The sequence below is a fragment of the Glycine max genome, chromosome 7 (genome assembly GCF_000004515.6).
Source record: "Glycine max cultivar Williams 82 chromosome 7, Glycine_max_v4.0, whole genome shotgun sequence".
Classification (NCBI taxonomy): domain Eukaryota; kingdom Viridiplantae; phylum Streptophyta; class Magnoliopsida; order Fabales; family Fabaceae; genus Glycine; species Glycine max.
The window spans coordinates 18111728-18126889 of record NC_038243.2 but is presented as its reverse complement, the minus strand read 5'-3'; positions in this window follow the sequence as shown (position 1 = coordinate 18126889).

Sequence of the window (15162 nt, the reverse complement as noted above, 5' to 3'; positions counted from 1 at the left end):
GTTGGGTAGTCAAGCTCTCTCCCGGGATAACTTTACAGTTCAAGCAATACTTCCTATCAGACTTCCTGATAAGGAAGAAATCTATCTGAGAACATGTCCCTCCACTTTTGTAAGTGATAAGATGTTCTTCTCTTTTTTTAAACCATGTATTGGCTATAGAAAGATCCAAAGCCTCCGAAAACTCCAGGATGGATTTACCCTCCCCATTCATCTCCCCTAGGCCAAAACCCCCATACACCCCCTCAAAACCTCTAGCCACGCTACCTACATGTCCATTGAGATCCCCTCCTAGGAAAACTTTCTCTCCTTGGGGTATATCCTGAAGTACCCCTTCTAGATCCTCCCAAAATTTTACCTTAAAGTGTTCTGCTAACCCAACCTGAGGTGCGTACCCACTAATAACATTAAAGGTGTCCTGTCCCACTACCAATTTTAAGGCTATGATACGATCTCCTACTCTTCTTACATCCACGACATCCTTCTTCCACTCCTTGTCCACAATAATCCCTACCCCATTTCTTGATCTGATTTTTCCCGTATACCACAGCTTAAATCCCGAGTTGTCTAATTCTTTCGCTTTTTCACCTGTCCACTTAGTTTCTTGTAGGCACATAAAATTGATCTTCCTCCTCACCATAACATCCACTATTTCCATAGATTTTCCAGTAAGTGTGCCTATATTCCATGTACCAAAGCGAATCCTCCTGTCATGAACTAGCTTCTTTACCCACACCCGTTCACGAAAATGTGGGAACCCTTGCTTACTTTTCACTACATCTGGGCGGCGATGCAGCGACCCTTGCTCTTTTGACACTGTACTCGAGCCATACAGCGCGTTGCTTCCGGGCAACGACCTAGCATTCACATTATTACGTAATTGATCCATGTCATAGAGATTCGACAAAGTTTTACGTTGGCTGTCGAAAGCCTAACACAACCCTCTCCTTTTATCCGGACTTGGGACCGGCTAAGAATAGCAAAGCTAACCTAGGCAGAATTACTAAATTTCATATTAATTCAAAATTATTTATTAACTCATTCATAGATTAAAAATTACGTAATATAAACTTTTAAAATATATTAAAATTTGAAACATTTGATTATTTTTTTATTATTATTTAATTTTAATAAATTTGATATTGAGAATCTAGATAATATATAAATATAATTTCAACAATTAGATCAATAAAAGTTATATAAAGTTATAAAATAATATAATAATTTACTCAATTTAATATATATATATATATATATATATATCATCCTTCACAAATGTTGTTTTGATGAGTTCAATGATGCACATGCTCAATTGTCAGTTCGTATAATTTGATTCCACACTCGATGAAATATCTCCATCATATACTGAGTCAGATTAACACAACTGGTGAGACAGAAATCCTTCGATAAAAAGCGAAATAAATCTTCTTTATAAAAACGTTGAAATGAACAATGTGAAAGAGCAAACTACAAGGAAAAAGGTGCACAGAATTATCTCCCTTCTTCTAACAATTTCCAACGTTGATCCCACTTTTCCAAAACATTTAAACAGTGACGTGGCTCCCTTTGTACATCAGAGACGTCACATGGTTCTAAAGATAGTGGCAAAAAATGAAAGTTATTCCCACAAGAGAGTCCTTGCCCAATTAGCTTCAACAGGATCATTACCCATTAGAGAATTATTTTGAACAAATTAAAATGCACGAATTCACTTAGCATGTGCAAGGACCAGACATAATTAAGTTGTAGCATAAATTTTCTTATACGGTGTCTATAAATGAAAAGGATAGACAAATACTAACCCGTGTTCCAATAATATTGATTAATAAATTAAAATATTTTTTTATTAAAATGTATAAATTATATTATTTATGATTTTTTTAAAATTTAGATATTTTTATGTTTTTTATAATAGATATTTTTTTTCTTTTAATTGGTTAACCAATATTTTAATGGTACACGTTAACACAACCCAAAAAGAAAAAAAATATTTCTAGAATTTTAGCCTCTTGAGAGAGGCCTTTGAGGCTGTTCATATTTGGTTAGAAATCAGTGTCGTACTAGTGCGGGGGTGGGGAGAACAACTAGCACTATGCACTCGAATGATTATTTTTTAAAAAAAGATGAGATGTGTAGTATTAATCAGCAGAAAAGTCCGAAGACAATACACCATCATGAACAAGTTTTGCACATGCACTCGAATGTGAACATAAGCGTAATGTGAGTTTTGCACATGTTCTTGATTTCTGTATTTAGACAAGTCGTTTCCCAAAAAAAAGAAAGAGAAAGAAAACTAGTCAAATGTCACAAGTTTAACAAATCGGCCAATTTGCCTTTCAAAAGAATTGACCGATTTATTCTTTTATTGAATAGAGTATATATTAATTTAGTTCTTAAATTAATGAATTTTACGGTATGATTTTTTCTAATTTTATAAGTGTTGTGTCAGAAGAATTTTTTTTAAAAATAAATGTTATTTTAGTTTTTTTTAATTTACATATATATATATATATATATATATATATATATATATATCATTTATACCCTAATAATGGGTGGTGGATATTAAGAAAAATGATTTTATAAAACTTGAAAAAAATAGATGAAATAAGTTATATATGCAATAACAATATAAAATAATATTACATCATTATTTAATTACAACTAAGATGGATTGAAAGATAAAACAACTAAAATTTATGTTTTAGACCCACTAAAAAATATTTGTTAATTTTATAAAGTAAAAAAGACCACATGTATTAATAAAAACACAATATATATTATTATCATTGATCTTGTTTATAAGATTCAATTTAAGATCATGTTTATTTTTTATTATAAGACATCATCTATAATATTTATTATATTAATTATTTTTAGACAAAAAATACTCCTAATTAAAAAAAGAATATGTTGATAAATAATTAGAAGAAGAAAATTATTAATGACAATGATAGCTTTTTAAAAAGATATAAATTTAAAGGGTTTAAATAATATTTAATAACTATTGGTATTTTAAATAATTTTCAACACTTTAAAGGTTTTTTTTTACAAAACATTTAAAGGTTATTTAGTATGATTTTTAATACTTAAAATATTATTTTATAATTTTTTATACTGTATAAACTAAGAAAGAATGATAAGGATAAACTTAGAGGTTTATTTGTCTAAAGTAACGAATCTTTGTGAAATATCTGTCAGGAGACATGCATCCAACCTAAATCGAAGTTAAAATTGGCCCCTCGGACATGTCATGTCAATTAAAGGCCAAGCCAAACATTGGTGTCTAAACGTACGATATATTGCTCCACAAATATTTTAGTAACATAAATATCTGTAAATATCAAATCCATGCCATAAATTTAGTAGTATTTGGAAACGTAAAATTTTATTTTATGAATTATAAAACAAATATATTAATATTTGGAGACCAAATATATTATTAACGCCAATGAATGAACTATCATAAACAATATTAGTACCAATATGTCATATAACATAATAGGTTTTTTTTAAGGAAACATAATAAGCTAAAAACTTATATTTTTAAACATGTAATTAGGATTTGATTGATAAATTTGTTATTTGTGTATATGAAAAAATCTATTCAGAGATATTAGATTCTTAAATGGATTAACTTAATTAAGGCATTGGTTCTTAACTCTTGACAAAAAATATTGTGATGGAAAATAATAAGACAATTATTTCATAAATACAAATTATAATATGTGAATATAATGATAAAATATAGAAAGTTATGAAATATTATTAATCTCAATTCACATTCATCTTCGATAATAAAAATCATTAATTAACATTAAGAAATGATTCCAGCCTACTTTAGGGAAACTCTTTTAAGAGAATGTGATTAAGAGAGCCACGAGCAGAGAATAAATTTGTTAAATGAGAAAAAACTTATTTATAATTCATTAAAAACCCTTATAGTGTGTTTGGATGGAGTAATTTAATAGGTAAATTTATTTTTTTAAGAAATTTAAAATGATTCGTGATAAAATAATTTGTTTGGATAGAGTATTTGAAAAGAGATTTAAATTTTGGTATTTTTATAAATCATTTTGATTGACTAAAATAGTGGGATTTCAAATTCTCCCAAAAAATTTAGAATTTGAAATTCTTTTTTCGGAGATACTCACTCTCACTCACGTTCTTGCTCGCGACTCTTTCTCCCTCGACACTCACAACTACGGGTGACCAAAGTTTTTACGGCCGATATCGACATAAGTTGTTTTTCACTAACATTGACTGAGGTTTTTTCGGTCAAATTTTTTTGTATGATGTCAACCAAAGCTATTTTTTGTCGATATCAACTAAGATTTTTTTAGATGATGTTGGTTAGGATTATTTTCTCACTGATGTCAGTCATGCAAAATTTTTGCTAACGTCGGCCAATGATTTTTTTGGTTGTTGTCATCTAGGTTTTTTTAGTTGATGTTGACCAATGATTTTTTCTACTGACATCAGTCATGACTAACTTTTAAGTAAACACATGTTAGAGTTTTTCAGTCGACATCAACTAGGTTTTTCCAGCCAACATCAGCCAAAACTATTTTTTAGCCAATATTGGCTAGGGTTATTTTTTAGCAGATGTTAGCTCTGACCGACATCGGTTAGGATTTTTTTGCTGACATTGACTAGGGTTTTCTGGCTGACATCAGCCAGAGCTATTTCTTAACCACATTAGCTAGGTTTTTTGGTTGATGTTGGCTAGGACTTTTTCTCCTAACACCAGCTAGGTATTTTTGATCGACATCGGACATGACTATTTTTAGTCGACATCCACTAGAGTTTTTTCGGTCATTGGTCAAAACTATTTTTTAGCCAACATCAACCAAGGCTATTTTATAGCTGATGTTGGGTAGGATTTTTTGTCCAACATTGGTTAGGGCTATTTTTTAGCCAACTTCGACTAGGGATTTTTCGGCCAACATTGACCAACGATGTTTTTCAGCCGACATCGGGTAGGTTTTATTGGTCGGCATCGACCAATCTATTTTTTAGCTGGTATTGGGTAGATTTTTTTGTCAATGCCTGCTAGGATTTTTTAGGCCGACGTTGGCTAAAAATAGTCTTGGTCAACGTCGTTCGAAAAAGACTCTAGCTGATGTCGACCAAACAAACCATAGCCAACGTTGGTAAAAGAATCTAGCCAACATCGGTTGAAAAATAGACTCAACCAACGTTAGCCAAAAAATAGTTCCAACTGACGTCAATTGATAAATATTCCCATCATACTTAGACAAAAGAAACCTTATTTGATGTTGACAAAAAAATAGCCTTGGTTGATGTCGGTTTAAAAACATCATTGGTTGTGGTCAAACAAAACAATCCTAGTTAAAATTATTAATATTTTATATTTATAAATTATTAAAAATTGAAAATATTTTTTAATTAATATTTCAAAATTAGATTTTGTTTATTTTCTATAATGTTTAATATTAAAACTTCATCTATTTAAAATATAAAATTGAAATTTTGCATATAGAGGAAATTGAATTGTCCTATCCAAACAAATTTAAAATGGAAGAAATTTAAATTGATTTATCCAAACAAAGCATTTGAAGAATGAAGGAAATTAAAATAAAAGTAATTCAAATTCTAGGCATTTCAAATTCTTTGAATTTTTGAAATTCCTGATCCAAACACAAGGTTAGTGTGCGTTTGGATAAGGAATTTTAACTGAGTAAAGTAATTTATCAAAGAATTTAAATTTCTTTCTAAAATGTGAGAAATTGAAATTCTTTTCTTAACAAAAGAACCTTCCAAAATGTTCGTGTATTTCCTTTATAACCTTCCTCCTCAATTCCGCCTGAGAGTTCTCGAAATCCCGTTCATGAACTCACAACATAGGGGACACATAGAACTGTACCCGCTAGTCATGGGAGTAGTCGTCGCTGCCTATCATGCTGTGGAAGTGCTCACCGGCGCGAAGGGTCTGACCATGTCTTGCGTTGTTGACTGAATGTTGTGGTCGGGTATGATGGTGTAGGCCATCGTATCCCGGTTTCCCTGCGACTCCCCATGCCGCATCAATATTCTTTTCTTTGGAAGCACACCAATCATATCTTCTCTTCTCTTTGCATTCATTTTCTTTCACCTCACAATTTTTTTTATCCAAACACAAAATTTTGAAAATAAAAGAATTTGAATTGAAGTATTTGAAATTCTTAGAATTTAAAATTTCTCATAATTTTAAATTCCCTCATCCAAACACACTCTCAAGGAATTTTGAATTTCATGCATAAAATATAAGCATTTTTTTGTTAGAGTTTTGTGGTCTTACTTCCTTTGTCCCACATCGCTTGGTTTGTGTCTCATTAGTGTTATATATAGAGACACCTTGTAAGCTTTAAAACGTGCAAGTAATAAAAGTTCTCTTAGTGTAGCCGTGGACGTAGGTACATACATTGTGTGTTGAAGCACGTTAAACTTTGTGTCTTCTCTCTTTTATCCTTATTCCTTTCTCTTCTTCTTATTGCTCTATACTAAAAAATGGTATCAGAGCTTCTGGTTACTCCGCGGGATTTCCTTAGTTTATAGGAATTAGTGGGAGTCTTCTCGGTTTAGAGGAGGCAGTGGGAGCAATGGCATTAGAAGAGGGGAAGGAGAAGATCGAGAAGTTCACAAGAGTCAGTGCAGATTAAATGATGGGAGAAGGTATCTCTATAACTGATCATATTAATGAATTTAATACTATTCTTGTCTAGTTGGAGTCAGTGCAGATTAAATTTGAGGACGAGGTGAAGGCATTGATTCTATTGTCATCACTACCAGATAGTTGGGTTGCAACTGTTACTGCAGTTAGTAGTTCTACAAGAGAGAACACATTAAAGGTTAGTGACATCCATGATTTGATCTTAAGTGAAGATATTCGCAAGAGAGATTCAGGAGAATCTTCCAGATAAGTTTCCAATTCAGCATTGAATACTGAAGGCAGAGGAAGGACTACCTAGAAGGTCAGAATGGTCAAGGCAGATTAAAGTCAAGAGGGAAAGGTTCGACAAAATTTCGAAGTGACATTATCTGTTGGAATTGTGACAAGAGAGGTCACTTTACCAATCAGTGTAAGGCACCAAAGAAGAACAAGACTCACAAAAACAAGAAGCGCGATGATGATGAATCCGCAAATGCAGCAACTGATGAATTTGATGATGCATTAATTTGCAGCTTGGATAATCTTGTTGATTCATGGATTATGGACTCAGGTGCGTCGTTCCACACCACTCTCTCTAAAGATTTATTGTCTAACTATACTTTTGAAAGATTTGGGAAAGTTTACCTTGCAAATGGAAAATCTCTTGACATTGTCGGAAGAGGTGATATTGACATCAAGACCTCCAGTGGATCCCTATGGACATTGCACAATGTCAGACTTATTCCTGCCTTAAAGAGAAATTTAATATCTATAGGGCAGTTGGATGATTAGGGGCATTACACCACTTTTGGAGATGGAGCTTGGAAGGTAACAAAAGGCAATCTTGTTGTGGCTTGTGGAAAGAAGTGAGGACCTCTTTACATGATTGCAGATGAGGATATGGTAGCAGTTACTGAGGCTGTCAATAATTCAACCCTATGGCATCAAAGACTTGGACACATGAGTGAAACAGAAATGAAGCTTATGGCAACAAAGGGTAAGCTATCAAGCCTTAAGCATGTTGATGTTGGTGTTTGTGAATATTGTATCTTTGGAAAGTAGAAAAAAGTTAGCTTCTCAAGGGTAGGGAACACTCCTAAAGTTGAAAAGCTAGAATTGGTGCACACAGATGTTTGGGGGCTAGCCCCAGTGAAATCTGTTGGAAACTCACACTATTATGTCACCTTTATCGACGACTCTACCAGAAAGGTATGGGTTTATTTTCTTAAAAATAAATCTGATGTGTTTTCTATGTTTAAAAGGTGGAAAACAAAAGTTGAAAATCAGACAAGTCTAAAGGTTAAAATTCTGAAATCTGACAATGGCGGGGAGTATGCTAGTCAGGAGTTTAAGGACTTCTGTTCAGAACATAGGATCAAAATGATTAAGACAATACTAGAAACACTTAAGCAAAACGGTGTTGCAGAAAAGATGAATAGAACCTTGAACAAGAGAGCGAGGTGTATGCGGATCCAATCTGGCTTGCCTAAAGCATTCTATGCAGAAGCAATAAACACAACAACATATCTCATCAATAGAGGACCATCAATTCCTTTGAATTATCAGCTGCCCGAAGAAGTATGGTCTGGAAAGGAGGTAAAACTTTCACATTTGAAAATTTTTGGTTGTGTTTCATATATACTGACAGACTCTAATAATAAAAATAAATTGGATCCGAATGCGAGGAAGTGTTATTTTATTGGTTATGGATCTGACATGTATGACTACAGGTTTTGGGATGACCAAAACAAGAAAGTTCTCAGAAGCAGGAATGTCACTTTTAATGAGAACTTATTTTATAAGAACAAATTTTCTGCAGAATCTACATGTGCAGGTAAATTGTTAGAAATTTCTGAGCAAGCAACACTTGAAGAAATTTCAGAAAGTGATGCAGCCAATAAAAACCAGATTACAGGCGTAGAGGTTGAGTCAGAACCAGAACCATCAACTCCTCCAAGAAAATCTAGCAGAATTCTAGTACCACCAAATAGGTATTCCCCTTCATTGCATTATTTGTTGTTAACTGATGCTGGTGAGCCATAATATTTCAGTGAGGCTATGCAGGGGAATGACTCTATTGAGTGGGAGCTAGCAATGATAGATGAGATGACATCCCTTAAGAAGAATAAGACATGGTCTTTAACTAAATTGCTAGAAGAAAAGAAAGCGTTACAAAATAAGTGGGTCTATAGGCTAAAGGAAGAATCTGACGGTAGAAAAAGATACAAGGCGAGACTTGTAGTGAAAGGGTTTCAGCAGAAACAAGGAATTGATTTCACAGAGATCTTCTCTCCAGTTGTAAAGATTACTACCATCAGAGTTATTCTGAGTATTGTAGCTGCAGAGAATCTTCACTTGGGGCAGTTAGATGTTAAAACTGCATTTAGGTAAGGAGAATCTTGTGTGCAAGCTTCATAAAAGTTTATATGGCTTGAAACAAGCACCGAGGCAGTGGTACAAGAGGTTTAATGAGTTTATGAGCAACTCAAGATTCAACAAATGTGACATAGACCATTTTATCAGGGAGTTGATAAATGATGGAGACTTATCTTTGCTGAAGATCTTAAGATCAAAGAATCCAGCAGATATGTTGACTAAAGCTGTTACAACTGAAAAGCTGAGGCTTTGCATTGCCTCAGTTGGCCTTCAAGGATAATTGAAGATGAATGCACTACACTAGGTAAAGAGTCAATGAACTCATCGCTTACAAGGAGCTACTAGAGTTTGGAACTTAGTCCCTCAGTGGGAGAATTGTTAGAGTTTTATGGTCTTAGTTCCTTTGTCCCACAACACTTGGTTTGTAAAAACTTGTGTCTCATTAGTGTTATATATAGAAACACCTTGTAAGCTTTAAAATCTGCAAGTAATAAAAGTTCTCTTAGTGTAGCCGTGGACGTAGGTACATACACTGTGTGCTGAACCATGTTAAACTTTGTGTCTTCTCTCTTTTCTCCTTATTCCTTTGTCTTCTTCTTATTGCTCTATACTAACATTTTTAACCAGGAAATTCAAAGAGAAAAGGGCTCAAATTGTTTCATATTGTGTATTAAAATAAATCCATGATTCTTATGAATAAAAGTTGAGTTTTCTATGATTAAATGTGTGTTTAGATTCTGTAAAGTTGTGTTTCTAATCATCTTATTATTCTTCCTCCATATAAATCATCTTATTCTTCAATTATTAGCCTACAAGTTAGGACATATGACTTAGAATTTGCCAAAATTATTACTGATACTGATAACAACATTCAAGGATACAAATCTGATTTCATGGTTTGATTAGGTATACCAAGTTTCGAACATGTTTCCTCAATGTTTTGATTTGATTGTGACATAAAAATTAGGTAAAATTGCATTTTTGGTCCCTTAGTTTATCTTCAGTTTCGGATTTGGTCTCCTAGTAATTTAATTCACGAATTGGATCCTCATATTTTGTAAAATCATGCAATGTTGGTCCCCCAACCCATAATTGGACATTGACCGTTAGCAAGTGATGTTGATTACCACATTTCACATTCTTAGTGGATGATGACTGTCACGTGTCATATTCTGATTGGTCAATGAAAACAACAATGCATTTTATCTTTCATGGAGTTGACATCCAATCAGAACATGACACATGGCAATCATCATCCAATAAGAACGTGACTTGTGGTAGTCAACATCACTTGCTAACGGTCAATGTCTAATTGTGACCTGTGAGACCAACATTTCACGATTTTACAAAATAGAAGGACCCAATTTGTGAAGTAAATTATTAGGAGACCAAATCCAAAACTGAAGATAAATTGGGGAACCTAAAATACAATTTTACCTAAAAATTAATGCTAAGGTTATAAGGTTAATTTTGGAAGTGACCTCCTTCCCATCGTAAACTAGCCTAGGATATAGGGGGTACCTAAGTCTATAAGACATCACTCGGCAAAGAAAAAGAACCATAAAAAATTTAGATTATCCTTAAGCCATCATTATAAATGCCATCAATTTTTTTATATAAAAATTATGTTTAATTATTCATTTAGTCTTTATAAGTTTCAAATTTTTCTTTTTTAGTTTCTATAGTTACTAAGTAGATGTTTTAGTCCTTGGAGTTTAATGAGTAGATTTTTTATTCCCTAAAGTTTACATTTTAAATTCTTTCCGTTAAGTTTTTTTAATTCCGTTAGTTAAAGAATTTTAATGGTAAAGACCTTTTGGGAATAAAAATGTAAATTTCAGGGACTAAAAGATTCACTTATTAACAATAGAGACAAAAAGAGATAAGTTTGAAAACTATACGGAATAAATGGGTAATTAAACCTAAAAATTATAAGTCAAAAGTCTTACTTGCTTAACCGAAAACCTTGTTTAAGAGACAATCATTCTTATTTAAGAAATAACCTCACTTAAGAGACAACCTCCTCACTTGAGTGAAAATTCTACAAATAATTGTTCCTCTTTGCTACTTCACTTAAGCGAGAATCACCACTCACTTAAGTGATTAAAGCAATATATACTACAAAAAAGGGTATTTCCGACGGCACAAATCCGTTGGTACCCCCAAAATTCGTTAGTAATTTATGATTTCCGACAAATAAAAATTTGTCAATAGATGCTCTAGAAAATACTCATCGACAGAAATTTTATGTCCGTTGGTAATTTGCAACGGATCTATCTGTCGGAAATAGCCCGTCAGAAATTATCGATGGTCTCTTTTCTATGGATAGATTTGTCAAAATTATTGACAGACATATCTATGAGAAATTTTCGACAGTTATATCTGTTGGTAATTACCGACAACCTTATCTATGGGTAATTTCTGACAGATATATCCGTCATTAATTACCCACTACCATATCCATATTACCCACAATTATATTTCTCACAGATATCGACAATTCCCATGGCCATATCCATGGCAATTACTGACGAATTTTTTTTCCAGGAATTTATTATTTCATTTTTATTATTTAACGTTGGTAATTCAAGAATATTTTTTTCATTTTTATTATTTAATGTCAATTGATCAATATTTAAATTAACACATACATATAAAATTAGTCAACTTTTAAACATATCTCAATATTCTTTAATCAATCAAATACTCAAATTCATTAATCCAAAACAAATGCTAAAACAAATTCACTTAAATTCAAAACAAATCCAAAATGAAAACACAAATATGTCAATAGTAACAAGTGATGCTAAGTCATTAATCAAAATATATGGTGGTAGAGTGCCTCTACTAGTCATGTGGTTAGTCATTGTCTTGTTGTTGTTGGTCATTTGGTTGGTCATCATCTTGTTGTTGCTGGACCTGTTTCTGCAAATCATGTTGTTAACGTTGATGAATAATGTTCTGCACTTTAGGTGGTAGGAACTGAAGTACAATTGATTGAAATACACACATTTATTCCTTTGATTGACGAAGCTCCTCCCTTTGTCGATTAATCTCCGCTGAATCTTGAGCACGACTAGAAGATCCTTGCATATGTTGTATGAAGTTGTCATCTCCACATTTATAAGTATAATAAAAGATCTTCAGTAATGTAAAGGCATCCCTTACGCTTTGGTCCTATAGCTGCAACTGAGTCCTAAGTCCATGTTCTTCAACAAGGTTTAAAGGAGTGGTTTGTGATTCACCAACACTTGATGCAATATTAGACCTAGCTTGAGATAGTCTAGCCTCAAAATCTTCATGTCATTCAGAAACAATCATTATTTCATAAATGTAATAAACTTTTTTTTTTAAAAAAAATCATGCAATATAATGGTCTCTCATATGTCTACCTAGATCTATCATCAACAAATTGACCAGTATCCTTTCGTCAATGAGTTTGCTGAAAGGCCTCATCAACGTATGTAGATCAACCAAGCTCCTTTGACTATTTACAAACATTATAAAATAAACATTAAGTGGTAAATTAAACATGTACAAAGAAGTATCTATTTTAATTTTAATGTACATACCAAACAAATGATGTGATCCTGCAAGCTAATAGAGCCACATGTGTGCATATACCCACCCTTTTCAAATGCCCATTTTTTTTGCCTGTGCACACTTGGAACGATAACTAGGTGCATTCCAATGTGATAACAGATCGTTCCAGATATGATCTCTAATCCAATATGGCCTTTTATTTTTGTTTTGGGCGTCCCTGAACATCTCATAAAATTTGTGAGAGGCTTTCAAGTTAAAAGGTTTCTTAATAACATTCTCTTCCTCGGGTCTCCATACCAATTTTGTCTAAAGTATCACAAAGTTATAAAAAGGCACATAGTTAGAAAAATAGCAGTTTTACCATTTCAACTCAACTAAAACAAAATCAGCATTACATATTGATTTTCCAACACAAATGAAGGGTATTGAATATAGAGCACAAATGAATGCAATATTTTTCCTAAACTAATAAATTGATTAGCCATTAATGATGTTCAACATGTTGAAGGAACAACCACATCATAATCACTTGAAGAAAACCTCTCTCACTCTCAATGTTTCTGAATATTAAAACCATCAATTATGCCATAAACAAAATGACAAATAAGTTGTCATCCCAATTAAATTCCTTCCAATACAAGATCACATTTAGTCTCTCATATTTCAAGATTCAACCAAAGACAAGACAAACAACACATTTTCATATAGATATAATTTTGAAGCCTAAAGAAGGAAGTGGTTGTTATCAAAGTTTCAATTATGCTACAATCTTATTTTCAAAAGAAAAAGCATTACCCAATTTTCAAATGAAAAAAAATCCTGAAACGTGAGCTACCCATTTAAGCCATTTAACTAATTCATTAAGAGGTGAATAAGTTACCTTAAAACATTGGAAGAAGAGTTCTTGGTGATCTTTTGGAATTGCTCCCCATGTAGGTCATGGCTTAGCAAATTGTTGCCTAATGGACAATGTGATAGCCTTTACCACAACCTTAGATGGATGAAACCTAAATAGAAAAAATAATTCATGAAAAATTAAAAGTTAAAATGATGTATGATATATAATGATAATTATTTAAATTTTGAATACTTATGCTCCATTCATAAGTGTAGTAACCGTAGGATGGTCATTGACTGGGGGGGGGGGGTCTTACATGTCCAAATCTGGATTGCCTTCATTAGTAGGCATGCTCCCTGTAGCCAGGGATGGGGATGGTGTGGATGTAGGTACCAGGGACGGTCCACGTGAATCAATCAGAGATGGAAATGGTCTAGCTTTAGTTAGAGATAAAGATGGTGTAGGTGCAAAATCAAAAGATCTAGATAACATAGATATAGTAGATGAGGATGTGGTAGATGATAACAGACTATCTTTAGGTGCAACATCAGAATATATGGATGGCATTGACATAATATGTGTGTCATTCTTTAACACAACTCATAGGACCATACGATAAATCCCTTAAGTGTTGGTTTATCACATTTTTCATTTATAACCTACAAATATAAAGAGCATGAAAATTTTTATTTTATTTAGCATAAAATAGAAAAATAAAATAAACTATAACATACATCCTTGTTCTTGGAACCATGTAGGAAAATTTGCTTGTATATTACGAGTAGAGACATTTGATTCACTAATTTGTTATGATTGCAAGAATGAACTATCCAACTCGAGGGGTTAATATTTGGAGTATAATGCAATTCACAATAATAATTAAAGAAACCCAAAGGGAATAATCTTTCTAACTTACTCAAGGTATGACTTAACTTTGGCATAGTTAATCAACATATGAACATGGACTAAGTCTTTCTCATGATTAGTTAACCAGTGAATCAACTCTTTCCCAGAAGGATGACCTTGTTGGTCAAAGACTAATAACACTGGTGGACATCTTTCAGTTTCAATTGCAATTTCATGCCTAATGTTGCATGGCGACAATGTAAAGTTGTTGAAATAATAGGAACAAAAAGGAGTTATCTCACGATGTAAGTAAGATGCACAAATGGATCCTTCAACCCTGACCTTATTTTTCACTGATTGTTTAGAATCGCTCGTGAATATACAAATTTGCATAACCAAGTCATGATTGATGAGCATTAAACAAATAAATTTAAATATCATACAATGATGATTTTATTACCTTTCAAATGGATACATCCATCCTATATTGGATTGGTCCACCAAGTCTAGCTTTATATTCTAGATGAATAGGGGCGTTATTTTTCAATGATCGTTTAGAATCGCCCATGAATCTACAAGTTTGCATAACCAAGTCATGATTGATGAGCATTAAAAAAATGAATTTTAAATAACATACAATGATGATTTTATTACTTTTCAAATGGACACATCCATCTATATTGGATTGGTCCACCAAGTCTAGCTTCATATGCTAAATGAATAGGGGCCTTATTTTTCACTGATAGTTTAGAATCACCCATGAATCTACAAATTTGCATAACCAAGTCATGATTGATGAGCATTAAACAATTAATTTTAAATAACATAAAATGATGATTTTACTACCTTTCAAATGGATACATCCATTTATATTGGATTGGTCCACCAAGTTTAGCTTCATAAGCTAGAT